At 45.0% G+C, this 26,386-nt stretch overlaps 1 pseudogene; it reads right to left on the bottom strand.

Annotated features, from left to right (window-relative positions):
* Positions 1 to 5,714: 5,714 nt before the first annotated feature.
* Positions 5,715 to 15,055, bottom strand: LOC142583656 (uncharacterized; annotated as a pseudogene).
* Positions 15,056 to 26,386: the final 11,331 nt, after the last annotated feature.

The raw sequence follows: 26,386 nt of genomic DNA, 5'->3' as shown, positions 1-26,386 counted from the left end.
GAAGTGAACAAAATTTATCAGCCATGTCACCCGTCTGCAAAGCATGTTAAAAGCAGATCATGAAGAATATTCGCTCCGTTCTGTGGCTTCCCGTTTCGCACCTCTTCGATTTCCTTCGTGTGTGTTCGGCTTCGTTTGTGTACGGAATGTGTGAAGAGGCAATGTTTCTTGTATGGCTTCATTACGTGGCTCCTCCGACTGAAGTACTGTGAAACATATGGCTCCCTAGGCTATGCGCTTGGTCCAGAACGAAAGAGAACATCTGCTAGGAAAGGTAACGTGTCTTGCTGCACGTCGCCTGCCTAAACGAAACTCGCGAAAGAAAACAGATCAGCTGCTACCCAGGACGATATTCAGGACCCGCGGGCTGCCACCAGCGGAGGCAAGCTCGGAAAAACATCGTCCTGGGAAAGTGGGTGTCGCCATCAAGCACCGTGGGACTCAGTGAATGCCACGTGGCGTTGACGTGAGCAAGCTCTCGCCTACGATTTTAGTCGGCGTATTTTAAAGGTTCCGCATATACCTTTTCTTTATTCTTTCCCTTCTTCTCATTTTCACCAACCATTGAATAAACCGTGCTAGTTTCGGACTAGAAGTTGTCTCGTGCTTTCCTTGTCGCCATGGTCTAATTATAGTAGTATTGAAGCGTCTATCCAATTCGCAGTCGAGGAAGAAAAATATGGCGAGCTTCCTTTTCTGGCCGCCCTCTTGAAACGTGGCCGGCACAGTGTCTCATTTTTCCGTGTACAGAAAGAACACACACATAGGCAGGTATTTGCATTTTAATTTAGTGCACCCGATGAATCAGAAGAGATCGGTAGTAGCCTCAGTTGTCGGTAGAACCAAGGGGAGTATGGTAGCGCGATTCAAAGACGGGACAAAAAAAGACACAGAGGGACACACACAGCGCTAAGTTAGCACTGTGTGTGTCCCTTTGTGCCTTCTTTTGTCCCGTCTTTGAATCGCGCTACCATACTCCCCTTGAAGATGCATTACCAACAAGACCACATTGCAACCCGGTAGAACCAAGCGTATCTGTACAACGCCACAAAGCCGGACTGCTGACCTACAAGACGTGCACAAAAATCTCTCGGCATGTGGCTGCTCGAGATCGTTTCTAAACTCGGTGGAACGCCATCTGTCTCAGCCACCAAGGTGTGACTGTGTGCTCCCGAGAAAACACGCCCCCATACAATATGTGCCCGGTATGAGCGAGTGCTTAGCCCGCGTTCCACGCGGCTATGACGTCCAGGTAGCTCACGTGCCACCACAAAAATTACACTATCGCCTGGTAAACGTGAGAGACAAGCTTCCGAAGACAACGTTTCCTGGCATCGTCTACGGGATCCCATGTGAAGACTGCGACCGCGTCCGCGCGGCGAGACAGGCAATTTCGAACAGCGGTTGAAGCAGCATGTCAACGATGAGAAAAACAAAAAAAAAGTCGCGTCAAACGCTTTGCCCGAACATGAAGGTGACTAGGGCCACAGGATTGATTGGGATAACGCCAAGATATTAGAAAAATAAAGAAATTTGAGTTCAAGAGAACACTTGGTATCCCTCCTAATGCAAATGACTGATAGCACTCTCAACCGGAATGACGGAACTCTCCCTCCCATCTACGCGGGCTGCTTACGTCCTATTTTAAAGCCATATAAACATTGTATCCCACGCCCTTGATTTCACTGTCAACAAGGCTCCCGTCAGGAGAGCCGAAACGTCGTGTCTTGCATTGTTTCAGTGGTTGATGCTTTTCTTTTTACCTTTCTTCATTGCCCAGACTGATAGCCATTTAGCGCACTCAGAGAATCGTTATCAGGAACCGTCCGATCTACTCGGACCCTCGGCTTGAAGAATGCCCAGACCCTGCCATCAAGGCATGTTGTTTGTATTTGACAAAAACGAGGGGCACGCTACGGGTAATTCGCAGGCAAAGTTCAGTGTGTGGGGACTAATTATGGCATTTGCAGTAAATTACGTTTGCAAGCGCTCCGGATGTTTGCAAATGTGCTTTTCGAAGAACACAGAATTTACTCCACTGCTCTGGAAGAACAGGGAAGGCCACCGATATCACTTTCAGCAAAAAAAGAAGTACAAAGTTGGGGAGGGTGGAAGACTATCACCAATTTCTGTCAAAGTAAATTGTGAGTGGATCAATTAATGGCGTTCTAAAATTGCCTTAACATGTATTGGAAATCATTAAATGTATCCGAGGTTTCAAGCAAAACGTTTTATACGGCAAACGTTTTCAAGTGTATGATTTAATTACAGGACCTGCAACTGTTAATACAACTTAGCAGCTGCGCTGAAAATTGGGCTGCGATACCACAAGGTCACACAGGTCCGCTGTAATTTTGCAACCCTAACAGTTTCCCGTGAATCTCATCTGGTGAACCATGGAGGTGTGACACCTGCAACGAAACTGGCCGCACTCTTGATCGCGCCAGCATTGCGGGGACATCTTGTAGCTTCCAGCGTGCTTTTTCCCTTAACCCAGCAGCAATTCTCTTGCGTGCTCGGTCAGGCCAAGATGTCGCACCCACGGGCATGTGTAACACCATCGGAGGATTTCAAGCAAAATCTTCAACCATCCTCAACCATGCAACAACGCTGTCAATTGCTTTTTCGTTAGAGCAAAACCAAGTTTTCTTTTCGTTTTTTACATTTGGCTTTTTCTTTGCGTTCAATTAAAATACTTCATCGTTTTATATACAATGACATCTGAGCAGCAGAAAACAGTTCTCAGAGTAAGTAGCCGTTTGTACAGAACTGAGCTACGGCCCACTGGGTGCTTTTGAGTGCCTGCAGAAAAACTTGGCAAAAAGATGAAGCAATGAACGTCTAAAGCCCTAACAGGCGCCAGCATATGCGCAACTCCCATACGGATGCAACAAGCAGCATGCGTACTTAAACTTTCCGTTTGTAACGCTGCACAGAACAATGAACCTGCCAAATATACCTAATTAGGAAAGCGTGCTTCGCAGTCCAACCATACGCAATGAAATCAACAAATGAACCCCTTTCTACCCATTTTGCTGGCGTTGCCGCGAAGCCTTTTACTTAACGTCCGATGAGCTTTATTATAGAGGTACCTCACATCTTTACAACTTACTTTTCTTTAGTAGCTTGTTTGTTTGGATGCAGTTTTTTTATACGTCCTTGGTTTTCTCTGTCCTGTTGTGTTTTGTGACACACGCTTTGTACGGTTCCCTTGAGACGTTGTCTAGACATCCTGATTAGCATGCCGTAGGGGTGCAACCGCTATTGCGCCTCGGTGAGTGCATCCGCATCTTCTAGCGATCTTTTATCTCTCACGTCAGGGACACAACACATCTATCACTCGTGAGTTTCGTAAACTTTCCTCGAGGGCATGAATGGGACTAGGGGGACACGTTACCGCTCATGCTAAAATAAAAAAGAAAAAAGAAAAAATACACAAAAAAATGAATGACGAATGAATAGAGTTTCCTGTCCCTAAAGCGTTATCTTAGGTGTTTCTGTATACCGAATAGACGGCAAATGAGCAAAAGCATACGGTCATTATAGCAAGATCAGATGCCTTGTAAGCATAGCTATGCCTGGCACAAATGGAGAGCTTTCTGTATACAATATATATATTTTTTGTAAAGTTAGTTGACTTAGTCCTGCAACACTCCTATGCAGCATTACGTACTATAAGTATTGGCACGCAATTTACCTCATTTATATATAGGGATGATCGAATGGGTTGTATTAAACTTGTGTTTTTCCTTCCCTTGTGTTTTCGTTTCTTTCAAATAAGGTTGCCTATGGATACTGTGCGTTTTCAAATAAACTTCCGTGAACGGAGGGTGTACAACAAGTAACCTGTTCAGTTTTTCTCGCCACCTGAGGACGCAACCACCAGCTCACCGCCAGAGCTGAAAGTCATGATCATTTGCAGGAGCCGCCAAGCAGATATCATAAATTCCCCTGCCGAACGCGTCACATCATCTCATATCTTCCCTCAGTAGCCAAGACAAGATAGAAAAACAAAAATAAATAAAAAATTGAAGGGCCATTCGACTCTGTCAAAGTGGATAACCAGCAAAGCTGTAGCACATCACGCAGGTTTAGACAAGGGTACATGCAATAATTTTCATCATTTAGTAATGGTAGTGACGATATCTTTGTCATTATTGTGATATACATTGATTGGTTTGGCTACAACCCTAGACAAAATCTTGGCCAAAGTTAAACCTGTACAGGACCTTTGTTGAGTAGCTGGGTGACTTGGATGGCTGTGGCACTTCAAATCAAGCTCTTCTAGTACAACCCGAGTAAACCATTTCTTGTCTGGTTTCGAAATGTCCACATTGAAGTCTCTAGAGATGATCGCAGGGGTAGTGTGAGCACGGCTGACCCGTGCAGCGTGTGTGGTCACGAACTTCTTGATATCACGCTTGGGTATGCCTTAAAATATGCACAGTGGATGTCACAATTTTGTCTTTCGTATGTACCTCACAGACATCCGCACACTCCACGGCCTTGTCTTCTTACTAGTCAAAGGTGTATGGCATAATCAAAGTTAGCGCCCTTGGAATAAGTGTGCGAGCATTGTAACTCGGGGGCACTGTTTTTGAGGTTTTATTTTTCAGTGAATTTTGGGTAGGTCTCCGTCAGGCTGTCGAACCTTTGTTGTTTGCTTCGATTTCTGTTGACGTATAGAATAAATCAATACAGAAAGAAGTACGCACTGGCTCATTCACGACACACTTGGCAAACATACAATGGGTCGCTCGAATAAGCAATTTCCGACTTCAGCAGAAGCTCACGCAGTTGACCAGTCACTAAAAACTTGGTAATAGCCCACAAGCAGTATCTCCGACAAAAAAAAATCGTGTTCTAAATATTAAGGTGTAGGAAGAACATCCTATATTTTGCTGTTTCGCATCGTTTTTGCTATTGTATGAGTGCGTTAAAAAGCTTGGGACACTCACACCGAAATGTCCGAGCGTCTCAACCGTTGTGCGTGTTTCAGTTGTTTACAGCATAGCGGGATAACAAAAATGTAAATGTCGTCAAAAAACATACGTATTGCAAAGTTGTTAGAGCTTCGGCGAAGAGTGCGTCAGGGCTGCCTTCCCTTTTCAACTTTTATTACGCCATGGCTAGTACCCCTCGCGCAACGTGTACCCTCAAGGGTATCAACTTAAAGAACCATTTGTCTCTGTTAAAGCTCGCTCCGGTGCTCTCTCGCCTCAAGAAAGTTACTAAGTGATCTTGCAATCCACTGCACTGAAAACAGTGTAACGCGTGCAGGCTTTCTTGGCTTTCCATTCATGAAGCCTCTTATTCTATCAAACTTGCGGTTAACGCATGCCCAGCCCCCATTACGATGTGCCCCTTCGATTCCTATAAAATATAATTACATGTATCTTCTCTCCACGTAAAAAAATATCTAAAGAAGCAAACACATCGACAGACAAAAACAATTAACATACAGCGTGGTGTCTTCACCAGCATAATCACATTCGTCTGCTCTACGTCGCCACCCTCCAGAAAAAAATAAAACCGACACGGTTTTTAGCCAGGTACTGGAAGGGAAAAAGGGCCGGAGATGATTGCAGCGGAGAGGAAGGGGCAAATGACTTCGCAGGCTGGCCGGACGTCACATCAGCATAACCCTCCGCCGTGCCGCGTACATTGGAGTAATCGTAGTACTCGCTGTTGATCGTGTTGTTTTTGTAGGTAGTTCAAACCTGCCGTGTTGTTGCTCCTTCTTCATCTCTCCTTTTCGGGTTGCCTCTCCTGATTAGTTTGGCTGGCGAGATGCGCGGCTCTTGAGTCTCGGCTACAGTCCAAGGAGCGTAGGGGAACGCTCTGCGGTGACCTTGGCTGGCTAGACAAGGTTAACGAGAACTGCCTTACGGCTAGTCACACCTATGAGAACCTCTCCGTGTGTGCGAGGAGACTAGACGAAGCTTTCCTGTAGCCGACTAAAGGTAATGAAAGGGCAGAAGACTCTGCCTTTTACAGTCTAGCCAACTAGACTTCCAACGCTTTCTTTGGCGCTTTGCCAGGCTAGGAAATTTATTTCTATTTCTTGCGCCAATAAAGTGTAAGTTGATTTGGTTTCCTTTACCGGCTCAGCGAGCAAACCTTTGAAAGGTTTTTCAATTATCCTGAATCTATAAGCACGCTCTAAGTCTAGACTTCAAGGTATTGTTTTGTTTTTCTTCCGGCTATAGAAATGGGCTCATTCTTTTCTCTTTGACTAGGTCATGTCCGACGATACATTCTTCAGATGGTTTGTGAAACTTGCTGCCTTTCACGCGGGAAGATATGTAAGCAGCTTTAGGCAATAAAATTATGATGCAGGCTCTAATACTTTTTACGAAAATTGCCTGAGCGCAGCATAATTCAAAAATACGGAAGCCTGGAGTTTACAAATTTGTACCTCTTCATCAGAAGCAGATGTCGCAGTTATGTAAACTGCATCGGTTAAAGTCCCTAAAGCGGGCAAATTTGGTTGATGGGCTTACAGCTCATGTCAAATTGTTTGAGTGATTTCGAGGGTTTCACAATAACATTGCTCACAAACAAGTGGTGCGTTTGAAAGCGGTGTATCGCGTATCAGTTTTGCGTGCATCAGATGCTCTAACTGCTGCAGGTGACAAGAATGCGATATCATTGTTTTTTTAGGAGTTCCTAAATTGAGAACATCACACCATTTTTCTTCTGTAGTGCTGTTTCCAGCTGTATTTGTGAACATACTGATGACCTAAACGAAGATGTTATTTGTAGGCTCACTTGATTTCAATTGGTTCTTTTAAATGGCATAAGCCTAATACGTCTGGTGCAATGAATCCCAAGTAGAATAATTTCTCTATTTTAGTTTATTTATATGGATAGCTCCTCAGTTAAAGCTTCCTTTTATGGGCTAAGTTTTTGTCTCGTTTCCAAGAGTGAAAGTTCTATACGCAGCGACGTGAAGAACTACGTTCCTTTTCGGAAACCCGTTCAGGCAGCACGAGTTTAAAACAATAACTGACTTTACAGCTGCATGTAGGACGGCCGCCGGAGTGGTTCTTTAACTCTGCATGAAGCCGGCAGCTCACGGGCGGGGCACGATGTGATGCGTCATCGCTATAGTGGGCAGCAGGCAGGCATCAAGTCCACAGCGGTTATGTGCAATGTATGTAGACAAAAGCTAGAGTTGTGATACGGGGGAAGCAGTGAAGTGCCGCCAATGGAAATTTAAGTTAAAGGACAGTACGTACGATAGTACGTGGTGCTTTAGTACGCGGTGTGGTGTGCAAGACACCGTAAATCGGTCGTTGACACAAACACGCGAAAAAAACAATGTTTTCATTTAACTCCTACTTCGCACCAAACTTAATTATCTGTACTCTCTGTCTACTTTTTCTTCGCTACGAACCTAATCATCTGAATTATGAATTGTCAGTCAATATCTGCCCTGTGAAATATAAAAGCAATTAGGATAAGGTCAGCATTGCTTCACTCGAGCTTTCCCCTCTATCGATAATATTGAAAATCCACGCTCACAAATAGGTCCGCCTCTTTTAAAATGCAGTTTTTGTCTAGCGCACAGGTCTTCACTTGTAGATGCGCGCTGATGAGGTTTAGAGCATCTCATTTATATTCTCTGAAATAGGAAATTAGCCTTGGTAAAAATATAAGTCCAAGGCTGCTATCACTGCACACCTGCCATAGAGAATGTAGTCACCGTAGTGAAACGCAGCTACTGCTGAAGGCGCTTTCAAAGTGTAAAATTGCCTGTCTCTTTGCTTATCAACATGTTAAATTGCAAGAGAAATCGTTTTTCCTGCGCATTGCCGAACGCTCGAGAAAAGAAAACGAATGAGAAATGCTATCGCAATCCGCAGTTAAGCAAGTCCACTAGCTGCAAGACGCAGGCAGAAATTATAAGCTTGAGCAAGCTACAATTAGATTGTCTTGCTACGACAGATATTTGCCTGGCGAACACTCTACTTGACGGCGAAGTTGACCAAACAGCAGCTGAAACATTCATAAAAGCGAAGTTTTATTTGCCAACGTTACCAGGTTTCGCGTAGCTGTTTGGCTCCTCTGTGCTTCGTGCAGTTGGTTGTTGGTATCTCTAAAGCATACCGACCGGTTAGCAGAAGGGTGAATTCTGTTTTCGCAATTCTTTGATTTGCTTTATTTTTTTTTGTCTGCCGTTCGGTATAATACTATGGGAGTGCGCCCATTCCTGGCCAAACCTCCAGAATGGGTATGTCTCTCTTCGACAGAAGAGGTACAGAATTCTTAAATGTTGTTTGATACGTGTCGTACCTTTCTTGGCAAACATCTGTTATCAGCATTCTTCCTTGAACAGGCATCAAACGCCGCCTTGACCTTATAACACCGCTGCGTGCAAGTCTTGCACTGCATCCGCATGAATTTGCGGATATGGCGAACACAACGGATTCAAGCATGTGTTTTTGACTGACCTCCAGCTCTTCCTTTCGTCAGGTGCGAACGGTTCCCTTCTATGGATCAACCTCAGTAGTAGAAAGTTGTAGCTTAACGTTGGCGTAATAGCGGGGTTAAGAGAAATAGCGCTACTGTTCGTGAAACGAAATTTGCAGAAAGCGAGTTCTAGTATTGCGTGACAGCGTAGTATACGTACGAGACGCTATTGAATTACGCTTTGAATTTCGCGTACATAGTGCACCTAATTAATTTTATCTGCGTGTGCGTCCGGAAAGTGCGAGAGAGCCCACAGAAGCCAGAAGTACGTTATATTAGTGGTTTTCATGTCCGTCGATCCGCGCCGAATTAGTACGAGCAGCATAAGCTCTCCAGCGTAGCTTCCGGAATCTTCCATCTCAAAGGCCATAGGATGTCGTCATACCTATCTCCCATTTTTAACAATAGGCAGCGGCGCCATCTCGAAGGTTTCTCTCGTTAGGCTTTGAGGCATTCGAAAGAAGAAGCTTTCTCGAAAACTCTTCAAGATTAAACAGAATACTGCGTTGACGAAGTGACCTCAGACTAAGCGAAGCCGGTTCATGCCGTAATTTGCTACAATCGAAGTGAATTCTACAAAAACAACGGCAAATTCATTTGGAGGCGGGCGGCGGGGACCGCCGCCATATTTTACGTAAGCTATGTAAACCACGCGAAGACTTCAAATCTGAGAAGTAGCGGGTGTAAGCTAAACGGTATGGGCAGCTTAGCGTCCTACGCATGCGCGTTTCGATCCTGCCATTCCGCTAAGCCTGCTATTATGCTGAACACGCTGACTAATGCTGTCTAGTGATAAAACCCATTAACGACATCTTTCCGTTGCCTGTTGAGGTGAGATTTCAAAATGTCTCTTCTCAAACACAAGGCACCCATTCTTGCCCTCTGTGCTATACTTCAATACACGCCAGCAACATACGGCAGAAAACATGTCTATAGTAAAGGGAGCGAACCTAAATAAATAGAGCCAGAATATACGAGATCAGCAGTGGCATCAGCTAGTCTTTAGGGAAACAGTGAGCTTCAAAGCAGAAACATCGGACGCTAAGCAACGGCACTGATCTATAGGCTTAAACACACACGCCTGCAGTTTGTGCTGCAACAAATTTTATTTGTCTCTTCTTCGCCATCGAGGCATTCTTTACAGGCATTCCGCTCGGAAGCTAGACGAGACGCTTATCTACTGACGCTAGACTGAAGGCCGGCGTGTGGGGTCGGTCAACGGGTATACGGCCGGCTCATAAATTTCGTTAAAATGGGCTGTCGGCAGCAGTTGCGATACGTTTGTATAGAAGCAGCATGCGCCGTCCTTGTCGATACAGACTTCAGCAACTGCGTTTCTTTTGCTTTGTCTTGTTTTAAGGGGGAGTGGGGCTTGTCCAGGTGCTAGAATGCAGCTTTTATCAGCTATCTTTTGTCACTCACCCATATATTGGTGTGTACCGATGTGGGGAAAGCAAACTTCAAAACTGATGGTAGCGCTAGGAGGGACCGCTTCGAGGAAGCGTTCCCTCGTCGTCGTGTCGTGTTTTCACCACGTGTTCGTGTCTATTAGAGCTACCATCAGTTTTAAAGAATGCATCACCAACTAGCCCAGCACCAAGTTTTATTCGTGAAAGCAAATTTTACTCAACTCAGCTATCATCAAAGAGCGTTACAAGATTAAGCTAGAAAGTTCAGCATATAGGTTTTGCATAAAGGACCTGATAAAGATAGACCGTTGTTGGGTGCGTTAGTCTATCTGTGTGTCGTCGTTTCGCAACTTTACCTGGACAAGGATTATGACTTCCGAGCAACTTTCTCTGCTGCAGCTTTTCACCAACTTCTCTGACCCAAGTACTAACACGCAAGAAAACTAGGAGGGCATTTTTGTTCCTTTTTATTCAATGTTCTCAGCCCGATGTTCGTTAGGTCAAGGTGAAACATTTCATTCGTCAATATAAAAAAAAGCACCTGCTATGGTTCGCATCTTCAGACAGCAATATACGTGTGCATATATTCTATGCTTAAGACTGAGTGTTGTACACCATACACAGCTACTCGTCAGAGCAGCAGTCATGTTCTTACGAACACCACATTTTAATTATTTCGTGTCTCCTGATGCTCGCCATGTGCGCCTATATGAAGGCACGTGTCTGTAATTTACGGCTGGCCCAGCCGCGTCCAGTCAGTGGTGCGATCACGCGGGCTTACAAACGATGTAAATATACTTGCCACCGTCGACCTTCGTCCTTTGACAAAATGTGCGAAAGAAATTATTGAGGTCATAAATTCTAGAATTGTAGCTGAGCTCGTTGATTCATTTTCTAACAGTAACGTTAATTAATGGAAGACCCACAAAGTGCAAGTCGCAATGAGACAGTGTGCAAAGGACTACAACAGTGTTGGTATTAGCTCATTAGCGTTACTATGCGCAACGTGCCGATATAGGAGAGGTTACCGTGCTTTGCTATAATAGATGAAACATATTCTAGACCTGCTTTCACCATCGTTTACTCATAAAATTTGGAGGCGTAAGCAGAGTCCCTACAACAAAAAGTGAGGTGCGTTCTGGTGGACGATAATTGTACACAGATGGCCGTTTCTCTCTACTTCGCGCAATCTCTGAACAACGGTCAGGCATATGGAAATACGATGTTCGAAAGAGTCCCGGTACAAATGAGCCAGGTTACAACGAACACCTCTTTTGCTCAAAACGTGTTTGTTATACTACAACTTTGTTATAGTTAGACTTGCCCGCCAATGCTGCTCATGAAAAGTTGACCCACCGTGGTTGCTCAGTGGCTGTGGTGTTGGGCTGCTGAGCACGAAGTCACGGGATCTAATCCCGGTCAGGGCGGCCGCATTTTGGTGGGGGCGAAATGCGAAAACAACTGTGTACTTAGATTTAGGTGCATGTTAAAGAACCCCCGGTGGTCAAAATTTTCGGAGTCCTCTACTACGGCGTGCCTCATAATCAGAAAGTGGTTTTGGCACGTAAAACCCCATAATTTATTTTTTAATAAAAAACTGGGTGAGGCTCAGAGGCTCAGAAGAGACGTTTTATTTCCATAAAGGAACAATGCGACGCTTACTAGCAGAAATATGTGGTTGATGTCGTTTCCAATGGCGTCGACCTGATAATGGCTCTTTGTTAGTTTGCCAAGCTGTCTATTGGATCGTAGGTCAATACCCTTGCCTTATACAAGATTTTTGAGTGGCATTAGGAACTTCCAAAGATGTCCGAATTGAGGCTCATAAGGACGGAGCTTGGGGATAACAGAATTTCTGATGATATCTTTAATTAAGGCGATCATATACCGAACTCTTCGCATTTTTTTAACAAGTGCCTTATTAAGGATGCTGTACAAGCCATTTCCAAGACAATTTCGGAGAGTTCGCTATTTCTTGAAGAGACTCATCTTCAGGGCTCGTGTCAGTCACATTTAATTTCTTTGAAGTTAATTATTTTTACTGCATTGTAAATCACGTGCAAACCAACGGGAACTTGGTACCGCGGACTGTAACGTCAACAATAACCTTCGTTCGCAACCTTAAACAGCCTGTTTTGCGCTACAGGGAGGTGTCGACTGCTCGCAAAAAAAGAAAGGAATGAAAGGTAACACATACTACAGGAGCGTGCTTGTGGGACGTCTAAGAACCGGCAGCGTACCTCTATGGGTCATTAAAGAAATAGAGAAATGACAAACAATTAATGATGTGCGCCCCACTGCGCTTATCGACTGCACTCCGCGGAAAGGTGCGGTAATTGCGTCACGCCGCGTGGTATCTCTCACCCGCGTCACCTAGACTGTGTCGCGCAACGCTTCACTGCGTTCGTTATAACCGAACTGGGCTGCAAATTGGGTTGTTGTAAGGAACCGGATTGCTCATAAACTCTTCCAGAAACGTATAAGTTACCAGTAACTCTTCGTTTAATAAATTGCAGCTATATTTGGGTGATATTCTTAGATGAACGACCGCACGACGTTGCTTAAGGTACCATACAAGCGCGATCAAAAAAGCAGCCTGCCCTTGCAGTCTGCGTGAATACCTCTTCGTAGTCGACATCCCTGTTGCATACCTCTAGAGGAGAATAACGGATTTCATTGGGAGGGGGGGGGGGGGCAGGCTGGGACCCTTAATACGCCAGGAGTTACATTGCGCGCGGTAGGCGAATGACAAAAAGATTGCTTGAGCATTAAAAAAAAGAAAGAAAACAAGGCTCTAATATGTTTAACGGGGCACGCCGACTAAGTAATGCTACCTGGCGTTTTTTTGTCAGGGCGCCGTGCCTAAGATTAGCGCTTAATTGTGTCCTCCCAAAATTAAAGGAAACGTAATCGGTGATAGACCGCGGCTGCCCTTTCGCTAGTGTTCGCTGCGGTGGGTAAGTATGTCAATACTGACGTGGAGCACATCAATAAGTCGAGCGTCCTGTTTGTCTGCGCGAACACTATTAGCATTATACATTGGCAACATCGTTACGAAACTTAGTGAACTTACTCATGATATTGCCCAGGCTATATAGACGTATGTGACCGAACTCATGGAATATTATAGATTTATTGAAAGTATTTGACTCTGTTACCCACTCTAAATATTGCGAATGCGCTCCGTTGTCCCGGAAAACCACGCATAGTTAGGTGGATTGGTTGTTTTCTGTCTGACCTGTCCCAATAGGTACCCGCCAAATCTTTTCAATCCTGTATTTCCTGTATAACATTTGGCGTGCCTTAAGACTAAATCTTGGGTCAGTTTCTCTATTTAATTTACATCAATTATTTACCGCATAACATTTCTATTAAAGTCGCTGATGATTTCGTTCTGTACTATACAATTAAAACTTCTAGTGAACACGATGTCCTTAACGATTCAATTGCATCGTGTCGCTTATGGTGTGAGACTTGTCAGACATAGAAGAACTTCTGAAAATCTGGTTTCAAGTCATTTACAAAGCGGCATTTCTCTTGTTTCACAAGTTCCGTTTAACGCCTCTCCACTAGAAAATGTATCGCATTATGAATACATTGCTATATTATTCCCGAAGGATTTGTCTTAGTCCCATTAGATTAAACAGATGTTTATTGTCCGCGCGCTTATAAAGCTAGAACACCGGCAACGTACCCTACGTTAGGCCCCTGTTAATACTAGTTCTTCCAGTAATCGAGTAAGGCTCGATCGTATGGAACCCATGCACAAAAAAATCTGATATCGACAAAATTGAGTATGTCCGGAAAAAAGGTGTGCGCTTAATTTATTTCTGCCACGACAGATAATTTCTAATCTATTCCCCTCTTCACAATCTTCAGCATGCCACTTTCTCTTCCCGACGCCAAGTCGGGCCGTCGGATCTTTTTTTTTTCATGCACTGATTAACTCTCCACAATTTCCTTTACTTAGGGCTACTTTACACCCACTAGACCTCCGCCCACCAGCCACCGTCGTGAGTATATGTCTCCTTCTCCGCACCGCACCGATGAGTTTAAGTACTGTGTTTTTTGTCCAAACTCTAGAGTTGTGTAATGCTCGTTGTTGAAGAATCGTTGTCCAGTAACTCTGCCCGGCGCTTAGAAAAGGCAAGTTGTGCGTTGGGCCGCACCACTCGTCGCCGTTAGAGGTCGGCCGGCCTATTTTCCTGCCAAGTTCAGAGACACCGATAGTGACGAGCGTCGCTTCCAAAATGGCGGTGGTAGTAGCAAACGTCAGACGTTGTAGTTGGTTTCATTTCGGGTGCCCTGCGTCTTGATTTGCTGGAACAACGGCTGCGTGGGCAAATAGATGACGTGCGGCGATGTTCCGCTCCACAGATGATACGTTCCAGGCGCTCACATAAGGAGTCGAGCGGAGGTTGCGCTGCGGAAGAGCAGGGAATGGTTTGCTGGGAAATTGTATTGTCACCCTGATAAGATGCCGTGGCCGCAATGGTTGGGGTGGTTACTTCCATGACTTTGTCGGCCAAAACGGCAAGTCCGCTAAGGTCCATGATAGAGGCTGTCGCCAGGACCATCTGCACGTTAACCGGGAGTCATTGCAAAACCAATTCGCGCAACAGCGCGTCATCGATGGATCTCGCGTTGTTTCCAAGCAGCTGCCTCATTCGGCGAAAAGGTTTACTAGGGTGTCTGTCGACGAGTTCTTCAGCGGATAGAAGCTGCTGGATGAAAGAACGCTGCGAAGCTACTATGCGCTGTAGCAAGGCTGCCTTGAGATCGTCATAGGCGGCGGTAGAAAATAGGGAGTTCAACAAATCTGCTACTTCGTCAATGGCAGCGGGCCAGAGCGCTGCAATGGCGTAAAGAAACTTTGAGGCTTGAAAGCGTATACCGGCGACTTCAAATTGCGACTTGGCCTGAAGAAACCACGCCGAAAGATGCTCGTCCCAGTACTGTTGGAGGCGGACAGCGATGGCCGAGCAGGATGGCTCACCCCGTTCCTCGGAAGGGTTCTGGCCTTGAACTCTCGTAGCGTTGGTCTTGGCCATGGTCGTCTCTACCACAGGAGGGTATGGCAGCATAACGTCCGCGGTCACGAAACTGTGGTGACGAGTGACCACGTAGACCGGTGAAGTCTCGAGCTCTTGCGGGAGAGGAAAACCTGACATTCCTCTCTTAGCGTAGCATTTTTTGAATATTTTTCGGAATGGCTAGCCCTTGCAGGAGCATGCCAGCCGCTCGTGCCTCGTGTAAACGCAAGCGTCTACGTAATTCTTACGTGACGCCGATGATGCTAAGGCTACACGTTAAAAAATCATTGCAATATAAAATGAACGGCAGCAGCTGTACTTGCACTTGCTTAGATTCAAGTGCTACCAACATGTGCAAAGTTGTTCCTTAATACTGGACATATTTAGCACCAGCTGGTTATCACCCACGTGTCGGAAATATGCTGGAGTTGACAAAATGCAAAGATCACTGTCACACATCGGAACAACCGTGACGCATATTTGTAGCCTAATAAATTGCATAGCATTCTGGAGTGCCCAAAATTTGTAGACACCGACAGAAGGGAGCATGGTATGGTGTAATGAAAGCCAAAGGTCGTCCATGTGCTATTTTTTGGCCCAGAGTAGGCAGCTTTATATCGTTATACACGAGACCAACAGTGCCCAGGAATAGGCACTCACACACATGCACACACAAAACACAAACACACGCATGCATGCAAGGCCAGTAAATACCTTTGGCTGTGCTTTGCTTATTTCCTTTGGATGATTTACAAAGGAACTTCAGAATTTCACTTCGAGTTGTGTGCTCCAATTTAGTCACCAATAAACGAATCCTGCGGTCCACGACTAAAATTTATTTTTGGACGTGCCCTCTCACGCTATGCCCTGTTTTAAGATTTTTTGATAAATTGACGGCCTCCGTGGAGCACTGCTTCTCATTTAAATGCAGTGCTTTTGCACGAGCGGTCCTAAATTCATTTCACGCACCGATACAACTTTTCTACTGGTATACAGATGGTATGTTCGTCGTAAATTACAGTGGCTGATTACCGTAGGTAAAGGTTAGAGGCATGTGAACTCGAACGTCTGCCACAGTCGCCTCTGGTAGACATCCGAGTTCAGATAGAAACACTGCGGAAGATAGAAAAGCTCCATGAACAGGGTGCCATGAATCACAAAAATGCGGCACTGGCGGCAATGTTCTTGAGATTCTCTAGGCTTGAAGGAAAAGGACTAACACTCTTTATTCAGTCTTTCTCAGAATAACATCAGAAGAAAACAGTTTTTTTATTTTTTTGTCACGGCATGTTTCCACATTACGTTGAAGTGATGTGGACGTTTTAGGTTCAGTATAACCCGCCGCGGTTGCTTAGTGGCTATAGGTCGCTAGATCGAATCCCGGCCACAGCGGCCACATTTTTATGGGGGCGAAATGCGAAAACACCTGCGTTCCTAAATTTAGGTGCACTGTAAAAAAAACCCAGGTTGTACAATTTTCCGGAGTCCCCCACTACGGCGAGCGTCATAATGAGAAAGTTGTTTTGGCACGTAAAACCCTATAATTTTGGGAAGTTCAGTATACGTTTCTAGATTTCATCAGTTGATTTAGTCTATTTTTAGCTTTTTATATGGATTATATCAAGACCAGGTGTAGCCTCCCGCTTTTGCGTGTGTGCGTGTGTTTGTGCTTAATCACCTGATATAAGTCAAACTGCCGGCTACCGCACAATAGCAGGTTGACTCGTTTGTCCCAAGTTGGATGTTCCCGACAACCAATAGTTGATACGCAGCCCTTGATTATAGTCAAAGAGTCGGTTTCTGGTGAATTAACCGAGTATTCAACTTGCAGAAGAACGACAAAGAAATCACTGCAGGTTAGCTTGTTAACTTATGAATCGTTCGCAGACGAAATAAAACATCAACAGTATATCTAGCAACTATAAATTGCACATAAAGCGAAGGGGGAAACAAACATTTCAACAGTGCCGTAAGTTGTGAACAGAAGCCGTTGAGAAATAATGTGCTCCCTTTCCGTTTAGCTCACTTCTTGGACAAGCTCTTTCATCACGCAGTGCTGCTAACTTGACGTTGGATGCTTTTGCTCAGTTGTTTTCTCTTATTCCAGTAGCGATAGCGCTCAGAAGGCAAACATATTTTCTGTGTTGGTTCTCTAGCCGATTCCACTTTTTGCTTTACCATGCATTATAGGAAAACATTGTGCTGTGATTCCTATGTTTTGTGCATTTACACGCGTATAGTAGGAGGAAGTAGAAAGTTAAGTGTCAAGAAAGGGGTCAGGCAATGAAGCACTATCTCTCCAATACTATTCACTGCGCGCTTAGAAGAACTATCCTAACTATTAGACTGGAAAAGCTTAGGAGGGAAGATAAACGCTGAATTTATCAGCTACCTTTGGTCTGCAGATGACATTGTCCTTTCGGCAAGACTCGGGACGAATTACAACAAATTATTGAGGACCTTAACCAAGAGAGTGTAAGAGTGGGTTGAAGATTAATATGCAGAAGACAAACGTAATGTTTAATCGTCCGGGAAGGAAACAATATGACAGATGTTCAATAAAGCTGAATCGAACTGAAATTGAATTGAATAATTCAGGATCAGCAGTCAGCCTGTTTAGTCTGTACAGCAGTATGTTTATCTAGGCAAATTACTAACAAGTCATGAGAAGCAACTTTGAAGAAGAATAAAAATAGGAAAAAAATATAGAGAAACTGGCCGCCCTGCATACACAATGCCTCATGACTTCGAGCGTACCGGAATCTTGGAAAAACGGTAACATAATCCTAATCCATAAGAAATGGGACGCCGAAGACTTGAAAAATTATAGACCGATCAGCTTACTGTCCGTTGCCTGCAAAGTATTGACTAACTAATTGCAAATAGAATCAGGAACACCTTAGACTTCCGTGAACCAAAACACCAGGCAGGATTCCGTAAAGGCTACTCAACAATAGACCATATTCACACTATCACTCAGGTGATAGAAAAATGTGCGGAATATAACCATTCTTTATATATAGCTTTCATTGATAATGAGAAAGCGTTTGATTCAGTCGAAACCTCAGCAGTCATGGAGTCATTGCGGAATCAGGGTGTAGACGAGCCGTATGTAAAAATACCGAAAGATATCTATAGTGGCTCCACAGCCACCGTAGTCCTCCATAAAGAAAGCGACAAATCCCAATAAACAAAGGCGTAAAGCAGGGAGATACGATCTCTCCAATGCTGTTCACAGCGTGCTTACAGGAGGTATTCGGAGACCTGGAATGGGAAAAATTGGGGATAAGAGTTAATGAAGAATATCTTAGTAACTTGCGATTCGCTGATGATATCGCCTTGCTTAGCAACTCAGGGGACCAACTGCAATGCATGCTCACTGACCTCGAGAGGCAAAGCCGAAGGGTGGGTCTAAAGATTAATCTGCAGAAAACTAAAGTAATGTTTAACAGTCTCGGAAGAGAACAGCAGTTTACGATAGGTAGTGAGGCCCTGGAAGTGGTAAGGGAATACATCTACTTGAGACAGGTAGTGCTCATGAGAGTGGCCTGTTGGGCTAGTTGGTACATGGTTATGCTAGGAGAATGCCAGCAAACTTGAGAGTAGGAAAAAATTGAGAGGCAGACATAGACAAAGTGACAGGAAGGTGGCTGGTACCTTCCTGCCACCTTCCTGTCACTTTGTCTATGTCTGCCTCTCAATTTTTTCCTACTCTCAAGTTTGCTGGCATTCTCCTAGAGACAGGTAGTGACTGCGGATCCGGATCATGAGACTGAAATAATCAGAAGAATAAGAATGGGCTGGGGTGCGTTTGGCAGGCATTCTCGGATCATGAACAGCAGGTTGCCATTATCCCTCAAGAGAAAAGTTTAGAACAGCTGTGTCTTACCAGTACTCACAGACGGGGTGGAAACCTGGAGGCTTACGAAAAGGGTTCTACTTAAATTGAGGACGACGCAACGAGCTATGGAAAGAAGAATGATAAGTGTAACGTTAAAGGATAAGAAAAGAGGAGATTGGGTGAGGGAACAAACGCGAGTTAATGATATCTTATTTCAAATCAAGAAAAAGAAATGGCCATGGGCAGGACACGTAATGAGGAGGAAAGATAACCGATGGTCATTAAGAGTTACGGAATGGATTCCAAGGGAAGGGAATTGTAGCAGAGGGCGGCAGAAAGTTAGGTGGGCGGATGAGATTAAGAAGTTTGCAGGCACAACATGGCCACAATTAGTACATGACCGGGGTAGTTGGAGAAGTATGGGAAAAGCCTTTGCCCTGCAGTGGGCGTAACCAAGATGATGATGATGATGATGATGATGATGACGTAGATAATGATGATGATGTAGATGATGATGATGATGATGATGAAAAATAGGTTCGACTGCATAGGGCAGGCATTCCCAAATCCTGACAGGGAGCATGTTACTGTCGTTCAATAGTGAGTCATTCTATTCTACCGGCGTTAACATGTCGGACAGAAACTTGTAGATTAATAAAGAAACTCCAGAACAAGTTAACTAGCGCACAAAGAGTGATGGGAAAAATGCTGCAGGTACCGATAAGAGACAGGAAGAGAGCCGTGTGCATCAGATAGCAAAGTGAGATAGCCGACATCCTAGGGGACTTAAAGGGGAAAAAATGGACCTAGGCAAGCCATGCATTGCGTAGGGTAGATAATTAGTGGAGAATTGGAGTTAGAGAATCTGTACCAAGGGTAGGGAAGTGCTGTCGAAATCGGCAGAAAACTAGATGGGATGATGAGATTAGGAAATTTGCAGACGCAAGTTCGAATTACCTAACGGAAAACAGGTCTAATTGGAAATTGCAGGGAGCGGTCGTCGTCCTGCAGTTCCCTTATAGAGAGGCTGCTGCTGCTGGTGAGGATGAATAGGACCACGTCGCTATATCCCTCTTCCTCAGTACACTTGGCTCTTCTTAATCAAGAAACAACTCAAAGTTTAGGGAGCGGAATTTTTCCCTTATTGGGATTGGCATAGTGAATAACGACGTTAATGATCGCGCAGTAATTAATATCGCTCATTTATTAGAGGTGCGGGCGCTACCTCGACACGCGCTTTCATAAGATCGAACGTTGATGTCCGCCGCGCTATTCTTGATAGTCGAAAGCTGTGTGAAGTAAAGTTCTGCCACGAGTGCTGGTTGGCGACGCAGCTGGCTCCCGGCAAAACGCGTCACGTGCTCTTCACGGCATCTACCAGCCGCCACGACCTTCTTTGCGCAGCGCGCTGGCTCCACGGCCGTATACAACCACCATTTATCAAGGAGCAGGCGGGGTGCCCGCAATGAATACTCAAGCAAGCGGTCGATAGAAAGGCGCGTTTGTGTTATGCATATGAGCACTTAGCGCGTTTCGAAAGCGCGAGCGTACGCCAGAAAGCGGGAACCTTCGAGAAGGAACCACGTGTGTTGCACACACACTCCGTGCTCCTCTCCGGATACTTCAGGGCCGCCACTAAAGACAGCCAGACAAACGTGATGCGCTGCCGGCTGCAATCAGCTTTTACAAAATCCATGCAGCTGCGCGAAGGTTATATCCTGTGCATGCTGGTTAAGCGACAGCTTCCCTGCGCCTTCAAGTGCTCTCCACTTTAGACGCACGTGGCTGCGCTTTCCGCTCCAGAGAACGGCATGAGCCTGCTGCTGATGCTGCTGCAGCTGACGATAATAATAACTTAACAGTAATAGCGACGTAGTATCACTAGCTTGAAATGAGAAACTATAGTGTATGCTAAAGAAAGACTGAGTGCCTAGATGTTCTCCGTGTGCATTTCGAATGAACATAAAGCGGCTACGCCTAAATTACGCTTCAAGTCGAATAACGTACGGCAAAACAAGGCTCGGAGTTTACGAGTGTGTCTAGGAGCCCCGCATGCTACGTCCAGGGACACCTCACTATTGCAGAGGCGCGGGAAGCACGTTTCACTGGAGTTCGCAGTCTGGAAACATGCCGACATCTATTCCGAATTTCTGCCCAGCATTCTGCGCACCCACTTCTCTATGTGATAGAGAACCGTCCGGCTGCGCAGATACACGCCTCGTTTCAAGAGCATATGTCATGACTTCCACTATCTGCTTTTTGGCACTCAGACCTCTGCTACCCACCATGGCATTAGCGGGCGGCAAAAATGGAAACGTCAATTGAAAGACTTAAAGATAAAGCGACATTTCAACATTAGCAGCGAAACAATTAGCTTTACATCAGCTATTTGACAAGTACCGGGGATCTATTCACGTCTACGCGGATTGTTATGCAACCAAAGAAAGTGCAACTACAGCTTATGCTATACCATGCATAGAAGTAGAATACGCTTCTCGACTAAGATGCACGTCGTCACCAAGAATAGCGGAATTAGTGGCTATTCTCCAAGACACTTACTTTATGAAAACATATGAGACACCAATCAAGTGGGTAATGTGCACGGACTCTTTATGCGCCTTAGCATGTTTTGTTGATGATAGCCAACCAAACGCAAGAATAACAAAAGCAGTACTAAACATTTTGACTCAGGCTAATGAAAGAAAACATGAAGTGATACTACAGTGGATCCCAGGACATGCTGGCACAGCAGGAAACGAATTAGCGTAGTCGTTGGAAAAATCGGCCCATAAAGATGCAGAAATTCAATTCATCCCTTTATCGCCAATGGGCACAAAATGCATATTGAGAGTAATAAAGAAGGACTTGTGGTCAACCTGCTTCGCTGAATATGCTAAGAAATCTATTCTTTGCAAAGTGGACCCTCAACTCAAATACCAGCTGGATGTACCACTTTCGAAAAGTACCGAGACACCAATTCATCGGCTGCGCTTTGGGACAGAATACACCAAACATTTCCTATATCGCATAAAACGGGCATCTTCCCCGGCTGGCTCTTGTGAAGACGACGTTGATGATGTTGACAATCTACTCCTCGAATTGCCCATGTACTCGAAGAAAAGACGAAAGCTAGAACAAGAGCTGCAATCCACTGGCACTCACCGACCTTTGTCACTAGCTAAATTGCTACATGGCCATCGGAAATAGGGCATCGAGAAGCATTGAACGCACTTGAACATTTTTACGAAAACACAGGCATCCTTAATAAGTAGTAGATATTGTACTTAATAGTCACACGATATTACTATAACTAGCTTCTATTATTTGTACTTATTAGCGCTTGTACATTACGTGCTATAGCTTTTTTATTCTGTGCGTGCATTATCTTAACTCTGTGTAATTACTCATCTGTTTATATGCTCATCGCAGTCTACAATACGGCCGCTTTTGTGTGGCACTTTGTTTATAAACTCATTTTGGTGGAAATTGCTTTCGCCTTTATATTTAGTATATTCATGGGTGTATAGGACTATGTGCTGTATATTTCCCTCCCTATGAGGCGCTCTCTTTTCATATTCATACATATAGTTTTTAGAGTGTTGCTTACTCTATGCGAAAAGAAGAGCCGTCATCATTAGGAAGTGACTACGCCTATTTCCTTTATTTTCATTTCAATAAAAACAGGAGGAGAAGGAAGTGCTTGGCTTGCATGTGTAGCAATGCCAGAATTACGCCGCGTGATATTCACATCCCTTCAAAAACTCTAGTGATTTTCTGCAGTTGTCGTATCATTTGGATGGTAAACTCTGTCAAACACGAGCACTTCAAGTTGCATTCACTAGACTACGCTGCCCAATTCCATTTCTAAATGTTTACCTACGTGGGGCTGGTGTAGCTGGCTTCCTAACCGAACTGTCCCGCTTGCGGGGAACATGAAACAATAGAGAATCTTCTCGTTCAGTGCCAAAGATATTCTGAATTGCGAAAAATAGCGTTAGAGACGCCGTTCCACCTTCTTAGATTAGATTTAAACGTTAGAAATGTACTATGTTGGGGGACCTCGACCCTTTGGCACAACGACGGAAAGGTTGGCGATTCCAACGAGCATGTTATTGCTGGGTCAGAAAAATTTTGGACTCTAAAATCAATACCTAAGGTATTATTATATTTCTACCAGATCCATCATATTAGCTGTATAATTGTTTTCATTAATTCCTAGATACTAATAAAATCAATGGCAACAATCTATCTGTTACTCCTCCTGTACATATTCATCAATTTTGTTTGTGGTTATTCTAGAGTTTCTTTTCTTATTATTATGAGGAACTGCCCGCGTTTTGGTTGATCCCCCAAACTGAGTATGTGCCACGGACATCTTGGCTCTACATTTAGATTTAACATGTGCAGCCGAAGGCATTCGACATCAACGGGTCGAATCAGCATGCACTGTCCGACTTTATTGTCTACGTGTGTTTCCTATTTCACATTTTTTGTGCGCTGTTATTCTGCAGCACATAACGGCGAGGCAAAGCATGTTGCACGCGACCACGCGTCGCACGATTTTTATCTCTACACTTTTGCCCTAAGTTGAACTACAGCGCTCACTTCCTCTTTAGCAAGGTGTCAGGTCACGTTGAACACAATGCTACGCGATCGTTTCGATATCTAGAAAAGCAGACATGCATAGGAAATTCCTGTACGTGGTTTATTCACTTGCATATGGCAACCACGAGTCACTGAGACAACAGCGCCTGTCATTTGCAGTAACTGGTGCTGAACTCCTCACTGGTCACAACCACGAGCACGCTCGGTACAGAAAGAGCAAGCACTCACTATACGTAACCTGCGAACATTGTTCTTTCGGGGTCCCGGAAGTGAACACTTGTTTAATGGAATGGAATGGAATGGAAAAACTTTATTTCTCTATCACTCAGAGAGATTGGCGGTGAGCCGGTGTCTTCATGTCTTGAGTCCTGGCCGCTTCACAAGGTCGGCGCCCCTATTCCAGGGCACCGCTGAGTCTTGCTGCCTCGCAGGCGAGCTGCACAATTGCCCGTTGGTCTGCGAGCTCGCTGCTGGTGAGCAGACCCTCCCTTGTTCCGCACTTGGGTTATTTACTTTATGGAATGCGAAATTATGCTTGCATTCCCACGTGATGTGGTATAACGTGGGGGTTGTCCCGCACCACGGACATGTATCCCTGTGCTGGGTAGGGAACATTTTGTGTAATGTGTGCAGGTTGAAAAACGTACCTGCTTGCAGTCTTCGCCAGCTTACTGCCTCATGTTGTGTGAGCGATGTGCGGGGTGGGGGGTATTTGAGTCTCCTTCCTCTATAGTGCTTAAATATTTCTGCATACGTCGGCTCCACCGTTAAGGGGGCCCCTAGGGTTTCTGACTGCCCTGCTCGGTGCGTGAGTTCGCGAACTAGGCGGTCCACCCTTGAGTTGCCCTCTATCCCGGTGTGTGCCGGTACCCAGAAGATCCTATGTTTTATGTTTTTGTTAGGAGGCTCTGTTTTGAGGAGGATTCTCAGTGCTTCCTTATTAACCTTGCCTTGTATGTATAGTTCCTGCACGTTGCTTTGGAGCCCGTTAGAATTATCAGAGATTTGTTACTGCGGTAATCTTCAGCCGCTGCAAGAGCTACGGCGACTTCCTCCCCCTCCGTTACCGTGCAGTTTCTCAGGGTCGCGCAGCTAATTTCTTCTCCCGTGTGGTTTACCACTGCTGCTGCGACTCTAAGCATTCAAGTGTTGCGGTCCCATGGGTATACGGCCGCGTCTGTGTATACTGTGTTTTCTAGTGCGGCTAGGTTTCGTTCCACGAAATCTGCCCGTGCCTGCCTTCTAGCGGTGTGGAGATTCGGGTCCATGTTTCTCGGAAGAGGGCTAATCTCCAGTGTCTGGTAAACGCTGTCTGGGATGCTAGCTGCCCGATTCCCTACTCCGTCTTTGTTATGCCCTATTCTTTTTAGGAGCTTGCGGGCGGTGGCAGTCTGCTGGAACCTAGCGACCTGTGCATTGAGCTGCGCTTCCGCGAGTTCTTAGAAGGTGTTGCTTAGGCCCATCTGTAACAGTTTATCGTTGGGCGTGTTTCTAGGCAGATGTAGCGCCGTCTTAAACGTTTCCTTAGTAGAGCTTCCGTCTGTTCTTTTTCGTGCTTGGTCATGTTGTGGTACGGGAGCGAGTACGTGACTCTGCTGACCACTCGGCTTCTGACCAGCTTGATTGTGTCTTCTTCTCTCATTCCGCTTCTTCTTTGAGATACCCTCGTTATCATTCGGCTTACTTGTTCTGTCGATTTTTTGAGTAAGCTGATTGTGTGGCTGCATTTCTTCCTTGAATCCACATGCCTAGAAAGCGTATCATGCTCCTTTCAGGTATGTTTTGTCCCTCTAGTTTTACTATTAGTTTTTCCTTGGTGGGGTTTCTCCCCACTCTCAGGATTTCTGATTTTTCGGTGGAGCACGTCTGACGTATTCTTCCACGCACTCGGCCGCTTCCTGCAGTTTTTCTTGCTTCTGTCCCAGGGAGACTCGATTGACCCAGACCGTGATGTCGTCAGCATATTTTGCATGCTCGATGCCATCAATCTTGCTGAGTCTTCGAGCCAGTCCAATCATTGCGATGTTGAAGAGTATTGGTGAGATTACGGAGCCCTGTCTAAAACACTTGTCTAAAAAAAATTACGTCTGCACGCCCGACAGATGTGCTGCTTTTCCTCACATTGTTTTTGTTAGTTTTTTATGGCCTGAAGCATCACGCTCCCAAAAATTTTGAGAGTTCCCTCGGATATTTTGGGTATCCGAAGTGTCACGGCGTGTAAACAAGCCTCAGCGTGTTGGTTGTCATTCTTGAATGTGTAAACGACGTTACAGCTGCCGCTTTTGGAAGGGTACGTAAGGAACTTCTAATAATGATAGGCCGCATGGACACTTCAAAGTTATTTGCGAGCGTGTGGGAACCTTAGAACTTTCTGCCAAGCATTTGTTGGCAACGCCGTGATGCCTTAGTTGTAAAACCATCTGTTAAAGAAGGCACAGCGAGAACTCGACGTGTCATCACGAACGAAAACAGATGAAGTTTACTATGAATGGTTACGACAAAGTGCTGATGTCTCAGACAGACCTACCTGCTCGAGCACTGGACATTCCATTAGTAGTACACTGAGAACTGAGTATGCCTTGCTTTTTCATTGCAAGATCAACCCACATAATTGATCTGCAACATGCTTTCTACAAAGCAGCGAATTATGCCACGTATTCTGTCGCACCATAACGATAAATGAATAATTTATTAGAACAGTCCTCGAATCTGATCTTTACCCTTTAGAGCCCTTAAGTACTGCTAATTGTGACTGATCTGGAATGGAATGTAGAGGAGAGAGCATAAAAACTTCAATGGAAAAACAATCGAAAATGAACGTAAGTTTATACGCTCCAGCGAAAAATAGACTGTGATTCAAGCTGACAATTTGGCAAGCTTTTAGGTACTCATTGTGATGATTGGACCACAGCAAAACACTTTAGACAATATTAAGCGCTTGTACCATGTGCTTCTTGTGTTACTGTGTCGTTTCGCTGTGCTGAATTTGTCATGAAGAGGATTAAGTGGTCGTGCTAAACTTG

Source organism: Dermacentor variabilis, chromosome 5, assembly GCF_050947875.1.
Source record: "Dermacentor variabilis isolate Ectoservices chromosome 5, ASM5094787v1, whole genome shotgun sequence".
Classification (NCBI taxonomy): domain Eukaryota; kingdom Metazoa; phylum Arthropoda; class Arachnida; order Ixodida; family Ixodidae; genus Dermacentor; species Dermacentor variabilis.
This window is presented reverse-complemented; position numbering and strand designations above follow the sequence as displayed.